The sequence below is a fragment of the Papaver somniferum genome, chromosome 1, assembly GCF_003573695.1.
Source record: "Papaver somniferum cultivar HN1 chromosome 1, ASM357369v1, whole genome shotgun sequence".
Classification (NCBI taxonomy): Eukaryota; Viridiplantae; Streptophyta; class Magnoliopsida; order Ranunculales; family Papaveraceae; genus Papaver; species Papaver somniferum.
Window position 1 is genome coordinate 52551199 of NC_039358.1, and position 23204 is coordinate 52574402.

Sequence of the window (23204 nt, forward strand, 5' to 3'; positions counted from 1 at the left end):
ACGCCAGCGCTCGAGCTTCCACCGCTGGCGTTTAACCTTCACGTGCTGGCGTGTTTATGAAGTTCAGACACTTAATCATCAATCGCCGAGTTCTTGGTGGAAAAATCAGTTTGGCCATCCATAAGGCTCAACAAAAAAATGAATTCCGCCATTGCCATGTGAATTGCCGTAAGTGTATTACTTCGGATTCAATCCGGGACCTACTGTCCGTTTCCTAAAATTGAAGGGTCTAATAGAGTGCCACGTCACGAGGAAAAAGGAGTCGAAAACAACGTGCCCGCGACAGATGTACTTCTAGTCATTTTACCAAAACTTCTCTCTTTTCCAATCACAGATCTGCATCTTTGCGAACTCCGTAGAAACTTCATCACTTGCCATAGTGTTTGTTCTTCAATCAATTAATTTTTAGGGTTTTCATTTGAGTAAATTAACTGTTAAGGTTCATCTGTTCCTTTGTTTTTCGTTCTGTAAGCGAAACAATTCACTCTCTCTCTACAAGTAGCAGCTATGAAAATCAAAGGTAAAACACATTTCTTACTCTTCTTCCTTCATGTTGATTATCTATTTACTGTTTAGTAATTTTAATCCAGTGTATTTTTGGGATTCTTTTTTATTGGTTTTGACCTAATTTCAGTATTTGGCTTAACAGGTTGGGACTGGTAGTATATGATTCTCAAGTTCCCATTGGTGCTACTCTAGAGTACATGTCTGCCTACTACATGGTAATTCTCATTGCAACTAGCCAATGACACTGTTGTGTTCGGCTGATGTTTATGATTTTTTCCATTTTTCTTATGCAGCTGCAAAATACAAGCTGTAGTGCAGCTCTTATGAAGAATAGTAGCATGCGCTTGTCATTTACTGTTACTTGTAATTCCTAGTATATTTAAGCTCGATATAGTATTATTAAATGGCTTACTTTAACTACGAATGAACTAGGTCCTTTTTTTTTTTTTAACATGTACTTCTAAGGTTTTTATTTCCTTGCTTATTTAGGTTTCCACTGCTACATGAAACATGCTAAATCTAATCTTTAAAGGAAAAAATTGAACATACCCATGAACAAGGATTAAGGTTTTCTGGTGTCTTCCCATTGTCTAACATTCACATGTTGACAAGTCAAAAACTAGTTTCCAGACTTTGTCTACATACTGCGCTACTTGCTGATGAGCTGCTACTGACAGGATGGAGCATTGCGAATCTATGTTTAGACATTCGAAATGGCTTTCACGAATGCACAAATCCTAACTATTTTAGGTTAAAATTGCAGAATCCCACTTCATGTCTTTTAGTAATGAAATATTAGAACAGTTTCTCTATTCAGTGGGAATAGTATATTACTTGAGATTAGTAGGTTCTTATCATGTAAAGAATATTATTTACCCCATATAACTTCTTCGCATACATCTTTTCTGTTGCTGGAAAATAATATGGCACATGTCCACAAGGGGGAGGAGTTAAGTTTGATTTAATGGATAGATTTCACTAAATTTCAATGGCACTCTACACAACGTTGAATTACTGAACATGCGTTTTGGTGGTATTCTTTTCAATTGATCCATCTTGGAACATTGTACAACTTATTGGAGGGAGACAGTTTTCATCTTCAAGGAATTTAATAACATGTAGTTATTAATTTCAGGTCCCTAAGGTATTGGGGATGGACACCGTAGATCGAGTTTTATTGGATGCACCTTGCAGTGGGACTGGAGTAAGCGACCTTGGCTTTTGCATTGGCGCCTTTCTCTCATGGAGCTTTCCTCTTATATGTTTCCATAATTATATAGAAGCTTATTGAGTCTGGTTATGATGCAGGTTATATCTAAAGATGAATCACTTGAAGCGTCAAAAAGTTTGGAAGTTGTACAAAATTGCGTGTTCTTGCAGAAGGTTCATGCTTCGTGTCTGTTACGCAGGAAGTTGCTTTAATATCCAGGTAAGTAATTATGGATGTCTAATTGGCCGTCTTTGAAAGTTGTGATTCCTCTCCATTTTGGAGTCATATAAGCTCAAACATGTATATCAATTTCCTGATCTTTCAGCAAATGTGCTGATGACCACATAACTCAAAAACTAAGTTTTCCCGGGTGCAACTTAGATACTGAGGTTTGAGGCACCTGTTGCCCTCCTAATTTGGTCGTTCCTATATACATATCAATTATTTGACTTATCTATCACCCTCTAGAGTGGCTTCCGTCTTTTTTTTTTTTTTTTTTTTTCTGTCGTTATTCCATATGGTGCATGAAGCTGATGCGCTGTTGGTTCATGTTTCTGTTGCAGAAACCGATCCTTGCAGCCGTTGATACGGTGGATGCTAGTTTCATTTTCTCTTGGTTTTTCGCTGTCTAAGAACATATACTTTTACAAATAGCATCTGTGAGACCTGGAATCAGAGGTAAAGCACAGTTCTTACCCTTCTTCCTCCATGTTGATATTTATTTGCTGTTTAGTAGTTTAAAACTTTTAACCCAGCATAACTTTGAGGATTATTTTTATTGGTGCTGACCTAATTTGAGTATTTGTCTCACTGTTAACAGGTTGGACTGGTCGTATATGATTCTCATGTTCCCACTGGTGTTACTCCAGAATACATTGATGGTTACTACATGGTAATCTTTTTATCATTTGCAACTACACAATGACGGTGTTGCAACATTGTTCGGCTGTAGCTTTTAGGATACTTGTGATTTTATAAATTTTGTTCATATGCAGCTGTAAAGTGCAAGCTCCTTTTTACATGTCCTGGTCGTTGCTCCTCAAGAAAATGGAAGAGTGGTAGATATGGCGTAAGTATTTTCTTAGTTTATTGCGATTTTTATTTTCATCCCCCCATTGTTTATTTCTCTAGGAAAAAGTAGTCTTCTTGAACTGTTGACGTCTCCTAGAACTTTTCATATCATGTACATTACATGCTGTTCAACTACCAGTTTGCTCTTTAAATTTAATACCCTATCTCTTATTATTTAATTTTCTCCATTGAGGGTTGCACCTAGTGGTAAACAACCTATATTCCAGCTCTTATGAAGAATAGTAGTGTGCGCTTGTCACTTACTGTTCCAACAATGTACCTGTTCATTCCTAATAATTTAGCTTGCTATAGTTCTATCAAATGGCTTACTTTCACTACGAATGAACTAGCTCCAAATTGGTTTTTTTATTGTTCAGATTTGATTTTAAGGTTTTTATTTTCTTACCTATTTAGTATTAGGTTTCCACTGTCACATGATACATCCTAATATGCTAAATCTAATCTTTAGAATTAAAGATTAGTGATAAAAATTGAACATACCCATGGGTAAGGATTAAGGTTTTCTGGCCTTTCAGCAATGCGGGATATTAATTTCCTGACCTTTCAGCAAATGGGCTGGTGACTGCAGAATTCAAAATTCAAAAACTAAGTTTTCCTGGGGACAATTTAGATACCGAGCCACCTAATTAACCCTTCCATTATCATGTCATCTTGATTGGCAATTTGGCAGTCATGTTCCCCACCTAATGTGCTAGTTCCTAAATACATTTTATTTGTCTGACTTATCTGGATCACCCTCTAGAGTGGCTTCTAGTTGGTTTTCTTGTCTCTATTGTAATTCCATATGGTGCATGAACCTGATAAATTATTTATTCATGCTTCTGTTGCAGAAATCGGTCCGTGCAGCCATTTGTATGGTGGATGCTAGTTTCATTTATTATCTGGTTTTTCGCTGTCTAAGAAAAACAAATCCCAAACGCTACAAGTGTCAGCTATGAGACCTCGGATCAGAGGTAAAGCACAGTTCTTACTCTTCGTCCTTCATGTTAATTCTTTGTTTACTGTGTAGTAGTTTTAACCTGGTGTATTCTTGGGGATTATTTTTATTGGTGTTGACCGAATTTTGCATTTGGCTCACTTATGTAATACATGGCTGGTTATTGTATTTGGCTCACCTATGTAATACATGGCTGGTTATTGTATTTGGCTCACCTATGTAATACATGGCTGGTTATATAACAGGTTGGACTGGTCGTTTATGATTCTCTAAGTTCCCTTTGGTGCTACTCCAGAATACATGGCTGGTCACTACATGGTAATCCTTTTCTCGTTGCAACTAGCCAATGACAATGTTGCAAAATTGTTCAGCTGTAAATTTTAGGATGCATATGATTTTTCACATTTTGTTCATACGCAGCTGTGAAGTGCAACCTCCTTTTTACCTGTTATGGCCCTTGATCCTGAAGAAAATGATAGGCTGGTAAATATCGCGTAAAAACCGCACATTGTTCTTGGTGTATTCTGAGTTTATTACGACTTTTGTTTTCATACTGATTCACCATTGAGGAACACTAAACAGAATGTAGTGCAGTTGAGCATACTTTTCTAGTTTGGGTTTTAAATGTGTTTGACAATTCCTTAGTTTACATTATGTTTATTCAAATTTCCAGTGTTCAGTTCTGTAGAAAGAAGTAATCTTCTTGAACGGTTCGCATCTCCTAGAAATTTTCATATCATGTACATCTCATGCTGTTCAACCAACATTTTGCTTTTGCAATTTGGTGTAAAAGCAACCTAAATTGCAGCTCTTATTAAGAACGGTAATTTGTAGCTTGTCGCTCACTTATTCCAATAAAGTACGTGTCATCCCTAATATTTTAGCTTGATACAGTTCTATTAAATGGCCTGCTTTCACTATAAATGAATTAGCACCAACTAGGTGACATTTACTTTTAAGGTTTTCATTAGGTTCCACTGTCACATGAAACATGCTAATATGCTAAATCTAATCTTTAATGGTGAATGTTTGTGATAAAAGTTGAACATACCCCTGGGCAAGGATTCAGGTTTTTCTGGTGTGTCTTACAATTTGTCAAAAACTCACATGTCGACTAGTCGATAAACACTAAACAGAATGTAGTCCGGTTGAGCATTTCAAATGTGTTTGATTTTTCTTTATTTATAGTAATGCGTTTATTCAAATTTCCAATGTTTAGTTCTGCAGAAAAAGTTGGTCAGTAATGAGCTGCTCGTGACAGGATAGAGGGACAATACCTGAAGTTAAGAATAGGTGACTACATAGTAGTTGGATTCTGTACAAGAAACCTTTTTTTAATCTAGTTACATTTTATGAGGTGTGCATATACAATCATGGCATTCACTTTTTTTCTATTGAATTTTTTATAGAGCTACCTTTTTATTTTTTGGATTTCCGGGATTGACTTCTACTTTTGGTATCCAAACACACTCTCTGGCTATATTACTTCTTTGAAGTCAAAAAATAACTCTCAAGGAGAGGATGTTTGGATACCAGAAGCAGAAGTCGATCACAGAAGTCACTAGCAAAAAGTTTGCCTTTTCACTTATACAAGTCAATCCCAATTTTTGTTGCCAACTTAACTTCTGACTTTTTGCTTCTAGAAGTTGAAAAACAACTTCTGAGAATGCATCCAAACACCTTTAGTTCCAAAACTAACTTCTGACTTTTCGACAAATATATCATTGTATGCATCAAAATTTTATTGTCTGTCTGTTGTTTTGTTTGTACCCCCTTCAGATGCATGTTAATGCTCAGTTTCTTACTCTCTTTTTTGTCTGTTTCATCAGGAGTTGTTTGTGCAAATGAGATAAAGGAATCTTGACTCAAATTACTAACTGCAAATTTGCAACGGATGGGAGTGGCTAACACTATTGTCTTTAACTACGTCGGGAAGAAGGTTAGTTTGAGCTATCGCTATCGCTATTGTCTTGTCATTATTTACCGAATTTGGATTATTGATTTATCTAATTATTGAATATTGAGTTACCAAAATAATATTATTGAGTTAAAGTAAGTCTATTAAGTATCGAACATTGTGAATCTATGCTTAGACATTCATAATGGCTTCCACAAATGCACATTTCCCATACTATTTTAGGTTAATATTGCATTATCCCACTTCACGTGGTTAGTGACGAAATATAAAAAAATCTCCCTATTCAGTGGGAATAGTATTTTACTTCAGATTAGTAGGTTTTTATCCTGCAAAGAATATTATTTATAACATATTACTTTGTTGCGTACATCATCTCTCATGTTAGAATATAATATGGTGAAGGAGTTAAGCTCAATTTCGTGGATGGATTTGACCAAAATTTCAATGTCACTCTACAATAATGGTTGCAGTTATTAAATGTTGAAAACTAAACATGCATTTTGGTGATAACCCAACCATGTTTTGGAACATGGAATATTGGAAGGTATACAAGTTTGTCAGGTTATGAATTATAGATGTCCAATTAAAGTCGTGATTTCTCTCCATTATATGTGCTGAATTGATGACCGCAGAACTTAAAAACTAAGTTTTCCTGGGTGCAACTTAGGTGCTGGGGCCCCTAGTCAACCCTTGTACTATCATGTCACCTTGATTGGCATTCCTGTTGCTCTCCTAATTTGCTCATTCCTATATACATTTCAATCATCTGACTTATTTAGATCACCCTCTTTAATGGCTCCTACTTGGTTTTTTTTTGTCTCTGTCATTGTTCCTTTTGGTATATGAACCTGATAAACTGTTAATTCATGTTTTTGTGGCAGCAACTGATTCTTGCAGCCTTTGATATGGTGGATGCTAGTTCCCAATCTGGCGGATACTTAGTTTACTCAACTTGTTCTATAATGATTCCAGAGGTTTGTGCAATTCCTTAGTTAAAGTTGTATCCAATATGTTAATTCTTTTTTACATAACAGTCTAAACTTTCTGCTTGCAGAATGAAGCGATTACAGATTATGCCCTCAAGAGAAGGATGTACAACTCGTGCCACGTGGACTACTTTTTGACTTTCTGGGTAAGCATCAGTATTCCACTGTTCGCATGAAGGACTGATGAATGTAATTCTCTACTTCTTTAACCTTCTTGGTTACTTCCAGGTTTACTCGCTTTAGAGAGCACACAGGGAGGAGTCAATTTCATGGATGGATTTGACCAAAATTTCAATGCCACTCTACAGACCAAGGTAATGTCATTTGGTGTTATCTTCATAAAGTTGAAATCATTGATCCATCTCGAGACCTTGTATAACTCAACCTTCAAGGTATTTAATAACATGTGATTGTTAATTTCAGCTCCTTAGGTATTGGGATGAACACCGTTGATCGAGTGGTATCGGATGCACCTTGCAGTAGACTGGAGTAAGTGACCTTGACTTTTGCATTAGAACCTTTCTTTCGTGTAGCTGTTCCTCTTATATGTTTGTCATTATGTAGGAGCCTATTGAGTCGGGTTATGATGCAGGTTATGTCTAATGATGAATCTGTAAAAGGATCAAAAAGTTTGGAAGATATATAAATTTTTTCGTTCGTGCAGAAGGTAAATTCTTCCTTTCTGACAGCACATGAAGTTGCTGTAGTATCCAAGTTATGAATTATGGACGTCCACTTGACCATTTCAACGTTGTGATTGCTCTCCATTTTGGAGTCATGTAAGCTCAGACATGGATATCAATATTCTGATTTTTCAGCAATTCTGCTAAATTGTGACTGCAGAACTCAAAAACTAAGTTTTCTTGGGTTCAACTTAGATACCGGGGCACTAAATTAACCCTTCTACTATCATGTCATTTTAATTGGCATTTCTGTTCCCTCATAAATTTCTCATTCCTATATACATTTCATTCATCTGACTTATCCGGATCACCCTCTATAGACTATAGTGGCTTCTACTTGGTTTCTTGTCTCTGTCATTATTCCTTACGGTGTATGAACCCAATAAATTATTGAATCCTGTTTCTGTTGCAGCAACCTGTCCTTGCAGCCATTGGTGGATGCTAGATCCAAATCTGGCGGATACATAGTTTACCCAACTTGCTCTATAATGGTTCCAGAGGTCTGTGCAATTCCCCCTGTTAAAGTTATAACTCATCACCAATATGTTAATTCTTTCTTACATAACAGTTTCAACTTTACGCTTGCAGAATGAAACGATTGTAGATTATGCCTTCAAGAAGAGGGATGTACAACTCGTGCCATGTGGGGCTAGATTTTGGACTCCCTGGGTAAGCTTCAGTATTTCACTGTTTGCATGAATTCATTGATGAATGTGATATTCCCTACTTCCTTGGTTACTTCCAGGTTTACTTGCTGTAGAGAGTGCCGGTTTCACCCATCATTGGATAAGGCTAGGTGTTTTTATCCTTGTGTCCATAACATGGATGGTTTTTTTTGTGTCCCAGCTATTGTTCAATCCTTGTGCTGGATATTTTGGATCTTTGTTTGTTCCATCATATATTGACCCTTTTCAGTTGGTGACTCGGGGAAAATGAATGCTCTATGTTTGTTCCATCATATTTTGGATCTTTGCTTGGATGCTACTTGTTTCGTTCACAAATCTGATGAAGTTTGTATAATCACCAAATTTCAGGTGTTGGAAAGCATAATAGATGTTTTAAACTGTTGCTCATTTTTTCTCTAGAACATATTTTTGAAGCCTATCATAACTTCTAAAATAGATACATTCATTGCAATACAGATTGAGAAGCTAGGTAATTTTGTAAGACCTGCCTCTTACTTATTTTATGTTGGCGAGTCCGTTGTAGTATGTCATCTTCGCTACCTAGGTGCCTTGTGATAATATCTAGGAATCGCTGGTTGTTTTGCCAATTGAGTTGGTTTCATTGGAGCAGTGCAATCTCTGTTTTGTCAGGAAAATTGAGTTTTCACAACAAAACTTGCAACCACGGTATGAATCGAAGCAAAATATTGCTCAGGGCAGTTCTTATGGTAGATTTACGCCTTTACTTACAGTGAACAGTGCCAAGTAGTGGGTATACTTTGAAGAACAGCTATTGTAATTTTCCCGGCATTTAAAGGAGAAAAACTCTATTTTTGTGGCTTCAACCTCAGGTTCCCACGCTGCCATGCACAACATCTTCTTTAGCACAGAGAAGAGAGAACCATAACATGACCGACTATTAGCTATGAAAAGGACAGGTTCTATAAACCACAAGAACTCCTTCATTTTGAGAATTAGGGTACTCGCAAGCCCAACCGCATAGCTTCACTACTTGTCTCGCAGTTTAGGCATTTAATATCCGAACAGAGATTCAAGCTTCCCAAAACCAACAAGAAGTTCATGCCGATCAAAAAAGAAAAAAATGTCCAAAGGAAGTTGTTGTGCAAATCCTGTTGCGTCTCCCGGTAAAAGCTATATTGAGATTCAGGTGCGTATGCAAAAAATGGTACAGGTTCCTTAAACATAATTCTGATTTTATTAATAAGCGACTTGATTATTCTACGAGAAAAAACAACGTTACAATACTTTTTACGCAAAAATATGAAACAGGTATTTTCTCTTTAAATTATGACCCGTCATCGTTAACTTCTCGTGAGGTTGTTGAGATGGTTGATTGGCCATTCAAAGTTGAAAGTGTTGAAATCTTTGGTTGTTGTAATGGTTTGGTATTCATTAAAATCATGGGGAGTTTAGTTATTGGTTTGTGGACTCCGGATACCAAAGAATACAAAATAATTCCCCGTTAACACAACATCAGATACGTGTATAACGTGACCCAACGTTATACACGTCAGTTTCTTTTTTAAGAGTTTGTACTCTTTGGAAATAGTTGTATGATAGGAAATCTTAAGTTAGGAAATACTTTAGCCTAAAGTTAAAGCAATGTCTGTGTATATAAACCCTCTGTACCTTTACGGTTTGTTTTATACAATTGCTATCAATAAGAAGTGTCTTATCTGTTTACCGTATTCTGTCTTCTGTGTCTCATCTTCTAAATTAATCAAAACCTAAGCAGTTTCAACTTGGTATCCATAGAGCCTTTTCGATCCTATATAATGTCTACAGAGTCTTCAACTATTTCTTCTACAACCTCGTCTTTGATAGACTCTTCCAGTTCTTCTTTGCAAACTTCTGTTATGTCGTCTGTCCAATTCTCCCAACCTCACCATATCACTGTAAAACTAGATGAAACTAATTATTCTCTATGGCGTGCTCAGTTTTTTCCATATCTTCAGGGTTATGATCTCGATGGTTACATTACTGGTATGAAACCCTGTCCAGCATCTCCTGTAGTCGATGCAGCTCCTACTCCGGCGTATCTTTCATGGATAAAACAGGATAAAATCCTGGTAAGTTGGTTGTTTTCCTCTCTTACACCTGCTATTTTCCGTCATGTTCATCGTCTTACAACTTCGAAAGCAATACGGGACTTTCTTGAAGCTCAATATGCCTCTAAATATGATGCTCAAATTCACCATCTTCATTGTGAGCTATGTGCTCTTAAGAAGGGTTCAAAGACCATGCGAGAATATATCAATCATGCTCGAGACTTGGTGGATAATCTTGCAGCTGCGAATACAACTGTTACGGACAAAGAATTTCGTCATTGTCTTCTTGATGGTCTTGACAACTCGTATGATGCTATTGTTACATCCTTGACTACCACAATGGGTTCTCTTACTGTAGAATATATTCTTACCTTTCTTCTCACTTTTGAACTACGAATTGAACATCAAGGGAAAGCTTTAAACTCTCAGCCCGTAGCCAACCTGGCAGCACCTGCTCGTTATGCTGTTTCAAACTCGTCTCAGTCCCCTGCTCTGTTCCAGGCCGCATACAACTCTCAGCATCAGTTTGCAGCAGCAACTCCGAAACGGTTTAACAACACATCCAGCTCCTCCAGTTCATCTCGGTTCCCTGCTTCAGGGCGTTCTCCAGCACCGTCCAAACTTCCCTGTCAGCTATGCGGTCGTCCCAATCATGAAGCCCCAGATTGTTGGAACCGATTTGATCGCAGTTTTCGTCCTCCGCATCGTTAACCACCAGCTTCCGCACCACGTGCCTATACTGCTCATACCGGTTTGCTGCCAACTCCTCCATGGACACCTGACAGTGGTGCCACAGATCACATAACGAATGATCTTTCTCGTCTTCAGTTCTCAACCGAGTATACTGGTCCTGACCAAATTCAGATGGGTAATGGCTCTTCTATTCCAATTTCTAATGTTGGATCTTCTGTTTTGGGAACTCCCAACCGTAAGTTGCAGCTTCGTAATGTCCTCTATGCACCAAAAATTTCTCATAATCTCTTGTCAGTTTCTCGTCTCACAACTGATAATAATGTCTTGTTTGAATTTCATCCGAATTTTCGTCTTGTGAAGGATCGATGTACCGGGAAGGTTCTTCTTCGCGGCAGTAGGAGGGGTGGTCTCTATCAACTTGATGGTTCGTCTAAGTCCCCTAAAGTTTTCATAGGAGAACGTGCTAGCTTACAAGACTGGCACTCTAGGTTGGGACATCCAATGATGCGTACAGTTCGTAAAGTCGTCTCTCAGTTTCCTCTTCCAGTTTCAAGTCAGACTATTAATTTTTGTTCATCTTGTCATGAACATAGGAGTCATTAGTCACCTTTCAATCCTAGTAAAACTATTTATTTGAACCCATTAGATTTAATTGTCTCCGATGTATGGGGACCTTCTCATGTTATATCTAATGAAGGTTACATATATTATATCATTTTTATTGATGCGTTTAGTCGTTTTACTTGGATGTTTCCTATGTCTCAAAAGTCTGATGTCTTTTCTATATTCTTTTTGTTTCAAAAGCATGTTGAAAATCTATTTAATCGAAAAATTAAAAAAATTCAATCTGATAATGCACTCGAGTATCGCAAACTTACTCCGCATCTTAAGCAACTTGGTATTTTTCATAGATTTTCGTGTCCACATACTTCTGAACAAAATGGTTTAGTAGAACGTCGTCATCGTCATATTCGTGAAACTGGACTTACAATTTTAAACATGGCTTTTGTACCGTCCTCGTATTGGTATGATTCTTTTTACACTGCTTGCTATCTGATGAATCGTGTTCCTTCCACTTCTATCAATAATGCATCTCCATATGAAGCTCTTTTTGGTCTTCCTCCGGATTACACTTTTCTTCGTGTCTTTGGTTGTTTATGTTATCCTTATCTATGTCCATATAAGTCTCATAAAATGGAACCACTTTCATCTCCATGCGTATTTATTGGTTATAGTCCGTCTCAAAAGGGCTACAAGTGTCTTCATATACCTACGAGTCGTCATGTTGTTTTTGATGAGACTACCTTTCCCTTTGCATCTGCATCATCACCTTCACCGGCATCGGCTCCTTCTCAGGTAAACTCTACTTCACCTATTTATATTTCTTCTCCACCAGTGTCGGTTACACATTCTACTGTTCCTCCGTCGCTGTCATCTTGTGCAGTTCCAATTGGTTCGAACAATTTTACACAGTCTGCACCGATACCACAAGTTGGTACAACTCCCAATGATTCCAGACTCCAGAGCCACTACAATTATACAACTGTCACTACCAGTCTCAACTAATGTTCCGTCTTTGTCAACACAACCAGAACACTCAAATTCTGGCCACGTACTGTCACCAAAAATCACTTCCACTACTGCATCAGTTTCCTGCTCGAGTTCTGTGCCAGTATTTAATTCAACATCAGCATCGAGTTTTGCGCCAATGATCAGCTCAGCACCAGCATTCGACTCTGCATCCTCATCCAATTTTGCACCAGCTCCAACGTCCAGTTCTGCATCAGCCTCTAGTTTGACTACAGCACCGACTCCCAGCTCTATTTCTACATTTACACATCAAATGGTGACTAGGGCAAAAGATGGAATTTTTAAACCCAACTCTAAATATACTCTGGTATGTGATTCTCTTCGCGAACCAACTTTTATTTCAGAAGCACATAAGGATCTAGATTGGCGTGTCTCCTCGGATGATGAGATTAATGCATTACTTCGTAATGGTACCTGGACATTAGTACCATTTGATCCTTCTATGAATGTTATTGGATGCAAATGGGTATTTCGTATCAAACGCAAGTCTAGTGGTGAAATTGAACGTCGTAAGTCTCGCTTAGTTGCTAAAGGATACAATCAACAAGAGGGGATAGATTTTTCTGAAACCTTTAGTCCGGTTGTTAAACCATGCACTATTCGTATTATTCTTACATTGGCTTTGTCTTCCAATTGGCCTATTCACCAACTTTACGTACAAAATTCTTTCGTACATGGTGAACTTCAAGAAGAGGTGTACATGAAACAACCTCCCAGGATATGTTGATTCTCGATTTCCTACGCATGTTTGCAAGTTGCATCCTTCTCTCTATGGCCTTAAACAAGCTCCTCGTGCATGGTACCATCGACTCAGTACCTTTTTTATTACAAATTGGGTTTGTTACTTCAAAATGTGACTCATCTCTATTTATTTACAATGGATCATATGGCACGATTTATCTATTGGTGTATGTGGATGATATTATTGTTACATGTTCCAATTCTGCTGGTATTAAATTCATTCTAAATCGTCTGCAACAAGAATTTGCAATTAAAGATCTTGGTTTCTTGTCTTATTTTCTTGGAATTGAAGCAATTCGTACTTCTTCAGGGTTGTTTCTTTCTCAACAAAGGTATGCTCATGATCTTCTTATTCGAGCAAAAATGGATGGTGTTAAACCTATTCAAACATCACTAAGTACTTCTGGTGACATATCTTCTGATCGTAGTACCTTATTAACTGATGCTACTGAATACCGTAGCATTGTTGGAGCCTTACAATATTTGACATTTACTCGTCCTGATATAGCGTATGCTGTTAATAAGGTATGTCAGTTTATGCATGCACCCACTGTTTTTCACTGGAGTCTGGTAAAGCGAATACTTCGTTATCTTAAGAATACATCTACCTTTGGCATACTTCTTCGACCATCTTCTTCTCTACAATTATCTTTCAGTGCATATATTGATCATATTGGGCTGGTTCTCTTGAAAATCGACGTTCTACTAGTGGTTATTGTATTTTCTTGGGTGGTAATATTATTTCTTGGAGTGCTCGTAAGCAGAAAACAGTATCTCGTTCAAGTACTGAAGCAGAATTCAGGGGACTTGCAATTGCTACTGCTGAAATTATGTGGATTCAATCACTTCTTTCAGAACTTCGTGTTTCTACTCAATCACCCCCTGTTCTATGGTGTGACAATCTTGGTGCTATTTATCTCACTGTCAATCCTATATTTCATGCAAGGACAAAGCATATTGAGATTGATTATCATTTTGTTTGTGATCAGGTTGCTTCTAAACTTCTTGATGTCAGGTTTATATCATCTAAGGATCAGATATATTCACAAAACCATTATCTAGAGACAGGTTTTCTCTTTTACGGTTCAAGTTAACGGTTCAGGATAACCCGTTGCGCTCGCGGGAGGGTGTTAGCACAACATCAGATACGTGTATAACGTGACCCAACGTTATACACGACAGTTTCTCTTTTAAGAGTTTGTACTCTTTGGAAATAGTTGTATGATAGGAAATCTTAAGTTAGGAAATACTTTAGCCTAAAGTTAAAGCAATGTATGTGTATATAAACCCTCTGTATCTTTACGGTTTGTTTTGTACAGTTGCTATCAATAAGAAGTGTCATCTCTGTTTACCGCATTCTGTCTTCTCTGTCTCATCTTCTAAATTAACCAAAACCTAAGCAGTTTCAACTTTCCCTATAGACATATAAAACGAATGGGATTTAGAAATACGTATTATTTTCCTAGAATTGAATCCCGCTATGATAGGTATGGATTTGGATATGACCAAGAAACTAATGACTACAAGTTGGTATCAATTGTGAGTCCTTGTAGAAATCGCTATGACAAAGAGGAAAAAATCATGGTTGCTGAACTAGAGGTTTACACATTGAGTTCGAATTCATGGAAAAGAATTGACTACATACCTTACAGTGAAGTAGAGCTTTACACTGGTTAGCAAAACCATGTCCAATTAGATCAGACAATGAGTTCTCAAAAGTAATACTTTCTTTTAACATGTCAGAAGAAGTATTCATGGAAATACCATACCTAGAATATTTTAGTGACGGAAACAGGTTTGAGCGTAAACGGATCAGTATTTTGGAAGAATTTTTTGCAATGCTTTTCACTCATTTCAATGTTGGTTTTGAAATATGGGTGATGATTGATTACGGCGTAAGAGAGTCCTGGACTAAATGCTATACCATTTCTCGAATGCGAGTTAATATTATTCCATCCTTTTGGTACTTAAGGAGGATACAATCATTAAAAAATGGGGATATCTTATTAGAAATTCAGTTGGACGTGTATGAGTATCAGTTTGCACCTTTAATTATTTATGACCCAATATGTGAAAGAGATAGATTTGCGGAGATTGATTTGGGGAAGTATGGCAGAGAATCATGGGATACAACAACAGATCTTATTGAAAATTTTGTCAGGTTTCATACGGAGACTTATGTCGAGAGCTTAGTATCGCTTCACTCGGATACTTAGGTCGGTGGTGGGCAAGAAAAATCATATGTAGAAGAAACATTATTTATCTATTACAATCATGATGAATATAATGGGCGTTAATTATCTTGTTTTTTTTAATGGTGCACCTATGGGATTTCATGATGCTTTTGTGTTGCAGATGACAAGTGCCATCTTCAAGAAATCAAATTTCACTGATATTCATCGATAAATTAGTCGTGAAACATGTTATAGGATGAAAATTAGGATACCTAACCGGGATAGCCCCTTGGATTATGTGTACCCAAAATAAGTATTCCATTTGTTATAACCAGCACTGAAAGAGTGCAACATGTCATATAAATTATGTATATCGGTAAGTCAAAGGTCTTACATTTTTTTTATTATTATTATTTTTTTTATCTTTTTTTTTTGGTAAGATTTGATATCTATTCTAATTCCATTTTATAGTATAAGGGAACTGTCGTAGCCTCGTATTCGTAGCTCTTGAAGCTGTAGTTTTTTTTACCGATTTGGGTTTTATGGGCTAAATCTCTCTTGAAGCTTAAATTCTTAGAAGAAATTTGAGTCCTTCTCTATATACAGGTAGATGATTACCTAACACAGTATTGATAATGATTTAATTATAATTTCGTACACATAGTCCATGACAAAATAATAAAATCAGCAGGTACACGTTAATCAATTTAAAATAAATAAAAAACGAGGAAAAAAATTGTTTATCGGTCATTCAAAGCTTTTTTAACGGTTGAAGAACAACATTTTTTATTGATATCGTAGAAAAGTGGTCCATGGACTATTCCTAAATCCATCCACTTAGGATTTCTAAAGTTATTACAGGGGCTCGACAAGGGCTCAAACCGCCACGTTCGTAGTAGGAGGGAGCATGTTCTCCCGAAGATTAATTGGACACTGCTTCACATGAAGGAAAACAATGAGAATGAGTTTGGGTGAAAGTGAATCTCTCCACTACCCAACACCTATATCAAACAAATCTGTGCAAATTCTTTCGACTACAGTGAGATTTCTCACCCTATAGCAAGTAAAGATCGCAAGTTAATTTGGATATACAATTTTATAATGATTTTCAAAAATAAAAAGAATTGTAATGATTTTTAGAAATAAATTGATTTTGCTTCTAATTTCTGAAATTAACTTCGAAGGTGTTTCAATGCACTTCGAAAAATTGTTTAAACAAGAAGTTAGTTCGGCGATACAAAACTTTTCTGTATGGCAAAATCTTATAGCCCGTTTGGGTGGCACATCAAAAATAACTTTTCTACTTTTAGAAATCGAATAATCAGAAATCAGTTTGACTATCAAATTTCAAAACGACTTTTAGAAATAAGCAAAATAGTTTGGCTTTTGACTTCTGCTTTCCACTCTTGGAAGTGGAAGTCGGAAACAGATTTGCTTCCGACTTGAATTGATTTCTACTTCCGGATAAGGAAAGGCACTTCTACGCATGCTAACAACAAGGTCCCTAGAAAGATATCTTCTCTTTCTCTTCTCCAAAAAATCTCTGTGACAGTCTCTAGCACTCATTCCTTCCAGCTTCTCTTCTTTCAGATCAATAACCCTTCGATTCTTTTTGGATAATATCTGAAAAATCTTAGCTTGTGATATCTTCAAACAGATCTGCTTCAGTAAAACAAACTGAATAATCCAAGAACCCCAGTTCGGATCAGAAGGAGTTTCAGTTGAAATCAATTAAACAACCCTTTGTTTGTTGGAAAGAATGAGTATAAAGAGAATGAAAAAGATCAGAATTTGAAGTCTACAAAGATAAGATCATCATCACCTATTACTAAGCATTTCATGGCTCCAACAATCTCTACGGTTTCAGAATTTGCTGCTACTTAGTGGACAGGAATGAACCAGTTAGGGTTTCTGATTATAGAAAGTTACCATTTGCAGAAAAGATTGAATCATGTTCTGATTCGGTTAATTTATTGTTCTCAGGTATTACTCCCAAAAGTTTCTTCCATTCAAGATCTTTCATTTACTGAAATTGTTGATTCAGATTAGGGATTAGCTTCTGGTTCTCAGGTACCCCATAAAACCTTAGAGATTAGTATGTCTTCAATTTTCGGATCCTATTGAAAACCCATTGTTAGATTAACCAATTAAAACCAGATAAAAACTTTGTTGCCAATTTAACTATGGTAAACAAAGGGTACCGAACAGCGGACTGGGGTGAGAATGCAATAGAGGAAAATCAAGAAATGAATGGTTTTGGATCCCTAGAGGAAATAGAAGCTAATGAGGAAGTGAACCAGGAAGAAGACAGTTGTTTAATTGTTGAAAAAGATGACAAGAGTTAAGATTTGGCTGATTTTGATTCCGAAATGATAAAAAAAGCCCATGGTGATCCATGAAAAAGATGGTATTAAACTTCCTCAGCAGAAGTTAGAGGAAAATAGTGAAGCCGAAATGACAGAAGAGGGTTGTTTACTAGCTGCTGGGGTTAAGGAGAAGACGGGACACTTGGTATATATGCTTAAACCTGAAATGATAGAAGAGTCAGTAGAGTTCTAAGAGAAAGATGGTCTTGATATCCTCCATACAGACGTTGACACTGCCAATTTAAAACTCAGTCAGCATATCTCTGATTCTGATAGTTCTCAAAACTCCGAAATAGGTGAATATTTTGAGTTTGGTAAACAGTTTGCCGTTGTTTTCATCATATTAAGAACTATTTGTATTGCAATATGACCTGCTCCAGCTCTTGGTTTCTGCATTAGGCATCTGAATTTGTATCAAAAACCTGTTGACTTAAGAGTAGCAGAATTACTTGAAGCTGCAACAGGTGGAAAAGATTTGTATGGAACTGATTGTCTGTTCCCCTCCTAATTTGCTCGATCCTATATACATTTTAATTGTCCGGCTTATCTGGATCACCCTCTAGAGTGGCTTCTACTTGGTTTTCTTGTCTCCTCTGTCGTTATTCCGTATGGTGCATGAACCTGATAAATTATTTATTCATATTTCTGTTGCAGAATCTGATCCGTGCAGCCATTGATATGGTGGATGCTAGCTTCATTTTCTCTCTGTTTTTCGCTCTCTAAGAAAAACAAATCACACACACTTTACAAATTACAAGTATCAGCTATGAGACCTCGAATCAGAGGTAAAACACGGTTCCTACTCTTCTTCCTTCATGTTGATTTTCATGCAGTAGTGTTGTGTTAACCTGGAGTATTTTTTGGGATTGGTATTGACCTAATTCGAGTATTTAGCCCACCTTATGTAATAAATGGCTGGTTATATAACAGGTTGGAATGGTCATTTATGATTCTCAAGTTCCCATTGGTGCTACTCTTGAATACATGGCTGGTCACTACATGGTAATCCTTTTCTTGTTGCAACTAGCCAATGACAATGCTGCGAAATTGTTCAGCTGTAAATTTTAGGATGCATATGATTTTTTACATTTTGTTCATATGCAGCTGTGAAGTGCAACCTCCTTTTTACCTGTTATGGCCCTTGCTCCTGAAGAAAATGATAGGGTGGTAGTTATGGCGTAAGTACCGCACATTGTTCTTGGTGTTTTCTGAGTTTATTGCGACTTTTGTTTTCATACTGATTCACCATTTACGAACACCAAACACAACTTAGTGCAGTTGAGCATACTTTTCTAGTCTGGGCTTCAAATGTGTTTGACAATTCTTTAGTTTACATTGTGTTTATTCAAATTTCCAGTATTCAGTTCTGTAGAAAGAAGTAGTAGTCTTCTTGAACGGTTCACATCTCCTAGAAATTTTTCATATCATGTACATGAGTACATCTCATGCTGTTCAACCAACATTTTGCTTTTGCAATTTGGTGGGAAAGCAACCTATATTGCAGCTCTTATTAAGAACAGTAGTTTGCGATTGTCGCTCACTTATTCCAACAAAGTACCTGTCATTCCTAATATTTTAGCTTGATACAGTTCTATTAAATGGCCTACTGTCACTATAAATGAATTAGCACCAACTGGTTGACATTTACTTTTAAGGTTTTCTTTTTCTTACCTGATTAGGTTTCCACTGTCACATGAAACATGCCATATGCTATATGATAAAAGTTGAACATACCCATGGGCAAGGATTGAGGTTTTTCTGGCGTGTCTTACAGTTTGTCAAAAACAATAAACAGAATGTAGTCCGGTTGAGCATACTTTTCTAGTTTGGACTTCAAATGTGTTTGATATTCCTTTGTTTATAGTAATGTGTTTATTCAAATTTCCAATGTTGAGTTCTGCAGAAAAAATTAGTCTTCTTGAACTTTTCACGTGTCTTAGAACTTTTCACATCATATATATCACATGCTGTTCTACCACCAGTTTGCTTTCTAAGTTTGATGCCATCTCTCTCTTCATTTATTAGTTTTTTTCTCTCTCTGTTAGGATTGCACCTGGTGGTAAAACAATCTATATTGCAGCTCGCATGTAGTAAAGGGGTACGCACTTGTCCCTAATTATTCCAGTAATGTACCTGTAGTCGGAATATTTTTGCTTGATGCAGTTTCATGTAATCATGTAATGGCTAGCTTTCACTATGAATGATCTGGTACCAAATTTCACACTTAGTTTTAAGGTTTTCATTTCTTTACCTATTTAAGTTTCCACTGTCACAATAAACATGCTAATATGCTGAATCGATCTGTAATGGTAAATATTAGTGATAAAACTTGAAACCCATGGTCTACTACCAAATTTCACACTTACTTTTAAGGTTTTCGTTTCCTTACCTATTTAAGTTTCCACTGTCACAATAAACATGCTAATATGCTGAACCTATCTTTAATGGTAAAGATTAGTGATAAAACTTGAACTTACCCATGGTCAATGGTTGAGGTTTTTCCGGTCTGTCTTACCAGTTTTCAATAATTCACATGTCACTAGTTGAAAACTAGTCTCCGATTTTGTCTACATACTGTGCTACTTAGTAATGAGGTGCTCGTGACAGGATAGAGGGACAATAGCATAAGTTAAGAATAGGTAACTACATAGTAGTTGGATTCTTTACAATGTGAAACCTTTTTTAATCTAGTTACATTTTATGAGGTGTGCATATACAATTATGGCATGCATTTTTTTATTGAATTTTTGATAGAGCTACGCTTTTCTTTGGATTTCCGGGATTGACTTCTACTTTTGGTATCCAAACACACTCCTGGCTTTTTTACTTCTTTGAAGTCAAAAAATAACATCTCAAGGAGAGGATGTTTGGATACCAGAAGCAGAAGTCAATCCCAGAAGTCAGTAGCAAAAAGTTTGCTTTTTCACTTATAGAAGTCAATCCCAATTTTTATTGCCAACCTAACTTCTGACTTTTTGCTTCTAGAAGTTGAGGAACAACTTCTGAGAATGCATTCAAACACCTTTAGTTCCAGGACTAACTTTTGACTCTTCAACAAATATATCATTGCATGCATCAGAATTTTCATGTCTGTCTGTCTGTCTGTTTGTCGTTTTGTTTCCCCCCCCCCTTCAGATGCATGTTAGTGCTCAGTTTCTTACTCTGATCAGGAGTTGTTTATGCAAATGAGATAAAGGAATCTTGACTCAAGTCACTTACTGCAAATTTGCAACGGATGGGAGTGACTAACACTATTGGGCTCTAACTACGTTGGGAAGAAGGTTAGTTTGAGTTATCACTATCGTCTTATCATTATTTACCAAAATTAGATTATTGAGTTATCTAATTATTGAATATTGAGTTACCAAAATAATATTATTGAGTTAACATAAGTCTATTAAATATTGAACATTGTGAATCTATGTTTAGACATTCGTAATGGCTTCCACAAATGCACATTTCCCATACTATTTTAATTTTTAAATTAATATTGCAGAATCCCACTTCGCGTGGTTTAGTGACGGTGACGAAAAATAAAAGAATCTCCTTATCCAGTGGGAATAATATTTTACTTCAGATCAGTAGGTTCTTATCTAGCAAAGAATATAATTTCTGACATATTACTTTGTTGCGTACATCATCTCTCATGTCAGAACATAAAATGGTACATGTCCACAAGGGGGTGGAGTTAAGTTCGATTTCATGGATGGATTTGACCAAAATTTCAATGTCACTCTACAACAATGGTTGCAGTTAGTGAATGTTGAATGCTAAACATGCATTTTGGTGGTAACTCAACCATGTTTTGGAACATGGAATATTGGAAGGTATACAACATTGTGTTTTCCTTTCTGTTAACGCAGGAACTCGCTGTAATATCCAGGTTATGAGTTATAGACGTCCAATTAAAGTTGTGATTTCTCTCCATTTTGGAGTCGTATAAGCTCAAACATGGATATTAATTTCCTGATCTTTCAGTCATCTGGATCACCCTCTTTAATGGCTTCGATGGTTCAACTTTTTTTTTTTTTTTTTTTTTTTTTATGTCATTATTCCTTTTGGTGTATGAACCTGATAAATTGTTAATTCATGTTTCTGTTGCAGAAACCGATCCATACTGCCATTGGTATGGTGGATGCTAGTTTCATTCTCTCTGTTTTTTCGCTTTCTAAGAAAGACAAATCACACACTTTACAAGTATCGGTTATGAGACCTCGAATCATAAGTAAAACACAGTTCTTACTCGTCTTCCTGCATGTGGATTCTTTATTTATTGTTTAGTAGTTTTAACCCAGTCTACTTTTAGGGATTATTTTTATTGGTGTTGAATTAATTCGAGTATTTGGCTTACCTAATGTAATACATGGCTGGTTGTATAACAGGCTGGACCGGTCGTTTATGATTCTCAAATTCCCATTGGTGCTATTCTAGAAAACGTGGCTGGTTACTACATGGTAATCTTTTTCTCATTTGCAACTACACGATGGCAGTGTTGCAACATTGTTCGGCTGTATATTTTAGGATGCTTACGGCTTTTTACATATTGTTCATATGCAGCTGTAAAGTGCAATCTATTTGTTACAAGTTATGGCCCTTGCTCAAGAAAATGGAAGGGTGGTGGATATGGCGTAAGTACCACACAGTGTTCATGGGTGCATTCTTAGTTTATTGGTATTTTTATTTTCATACTGATTCACCATTGAGCAACAGTAAACAGAATGTAGTGCGGAGCATACTTTTCTAGTTTGGACTTCTAATGTGTTTGATATTCCACCAGTTTATAAATACGTGTTCATTTAAATTTCCAATGTTTAGTTCTGTTTAAAAAAATAGTCTTCTTTAACTGTACACGTTTCCTATAACTTTTAGCATCATGTACATCACATGCTGATTTACCAACAGTTTTGTTGCCATATCTGGTAGTAAAACAACCTATATTGCAGCCTGTGTATAGAATGAAACAACACTAAATTACCCTTTTTATTTGTTCACATTTACGGTTAAAGGTTTCATTTCCCATGTCACAAAACATGCTAATATGCTTATCTTGAATGGTAAAGATTAGTGGTAAAAATTGGACTATCCAAGTGGCAATACTCATTTTTCAGACCAAAATACAATGCATAAGGCATGGCAGTTCAAAACTCGTGCCTATCCTGATTCAATTAAAGGAAAAACTCGTGAGTACTAGATCACCGTGTTGAGCATTACCATATAAACAAAGGTCTACTAGTTGAATTAGGGGGCTACACCGGGAAGCTCGAGGAAACGGATGATATTTGTATAAGACTATCGTGTTAACAAAAAGAAAGAGTGCGAGACAGTGGTGAAAACTAAAAAACTAAAAATGTTTGGGAGTTCAAAGATTGTTTCAAATGAGACTCGGAAGCATTCAACAATGAAACATTGTGATGGTTCATTGAGGGACATTCAATAATGAAACATCGTGTTGTTTTAAAGTATTCTTCTCAAACATTGTGACGATTCATTGAAGGGCATTTAATTTAATAATGAAACATTGTGTTGTTTCAAAGCATTCCTCTCAAAGATTGTGATGATTCAACATTGCTCTT

General features: G+C 36.5%; 2 long non-coding RNA genes across 22 annotated transcripts; both read left to right on the top strand.

Moving 5' to 3' along the window:
* Positions 1-315: 315 nt before the first annotated feature.
* On the top strand, positions 316-8403 carry LOC113286727. 11 transcript variants are annotated; one of them, XR_003329465.1, is made up of 20 exons: positions 316-520; positions 650-722; positions 1643-1711; positions 1816-1936; positions 2281-2395; positions 2538-2609; positions 2713-2786; positions 3640-3762; positions 3992-4064; positions 4167-4229; positions 4974-5039; positions 5576-5685; positions 6546-6638; positions 6719-6796; positions 6879-6964; positions 7074-7139; positions 7243-7317; positions 7746-7833; positions 7922-8002; positions 8368-8403. It is a non-coding gene; the product is annotated as an uncharacterized LOC113286727 (long non-coding RNA). The 11 variants fall into 11 exon arrangements; XR_003329462.1 differs by lacking the exon at positions 8368-8403 and adding an exon at positions 8079-8317; XR_003329463.1 differs by lacking the exon at positions 8368-8403 and adding an exon at positions 8180-8239.
* An 8300-nt stretch (positions 8404-16703) lies between these two features.
* LOC113286755 lies at positions 16704-22439 on the top strand. Of its 11 annotated transcripts, none has more exons than XR_003329503.1 (10): positions 16714-17927; positions 18286-18416; positions 18562-18633; positions 18736-18809; positions 19677-19729; positions 20828-20912; positions 21128-21458; positions 21736-21856; positions 22014-22085; positions 22189-22439. It is a non-coding gene; the product is annotated as an uncharacterized LOC113286755 (long non-coding RNA). The 11 variants fall into 11 exon arrangements; XR_003329484.1 differs by having other exon boundaries at positions 16717-17927; positions 20767-20912; positions 21285-21458; XR_003329483.1 differs by having other exon boundaries at positions 16718-17927; positions 20802-20912; positions 21285-21458.
* Positions 22440-23204: the final 765 nt, after the last annotated feature.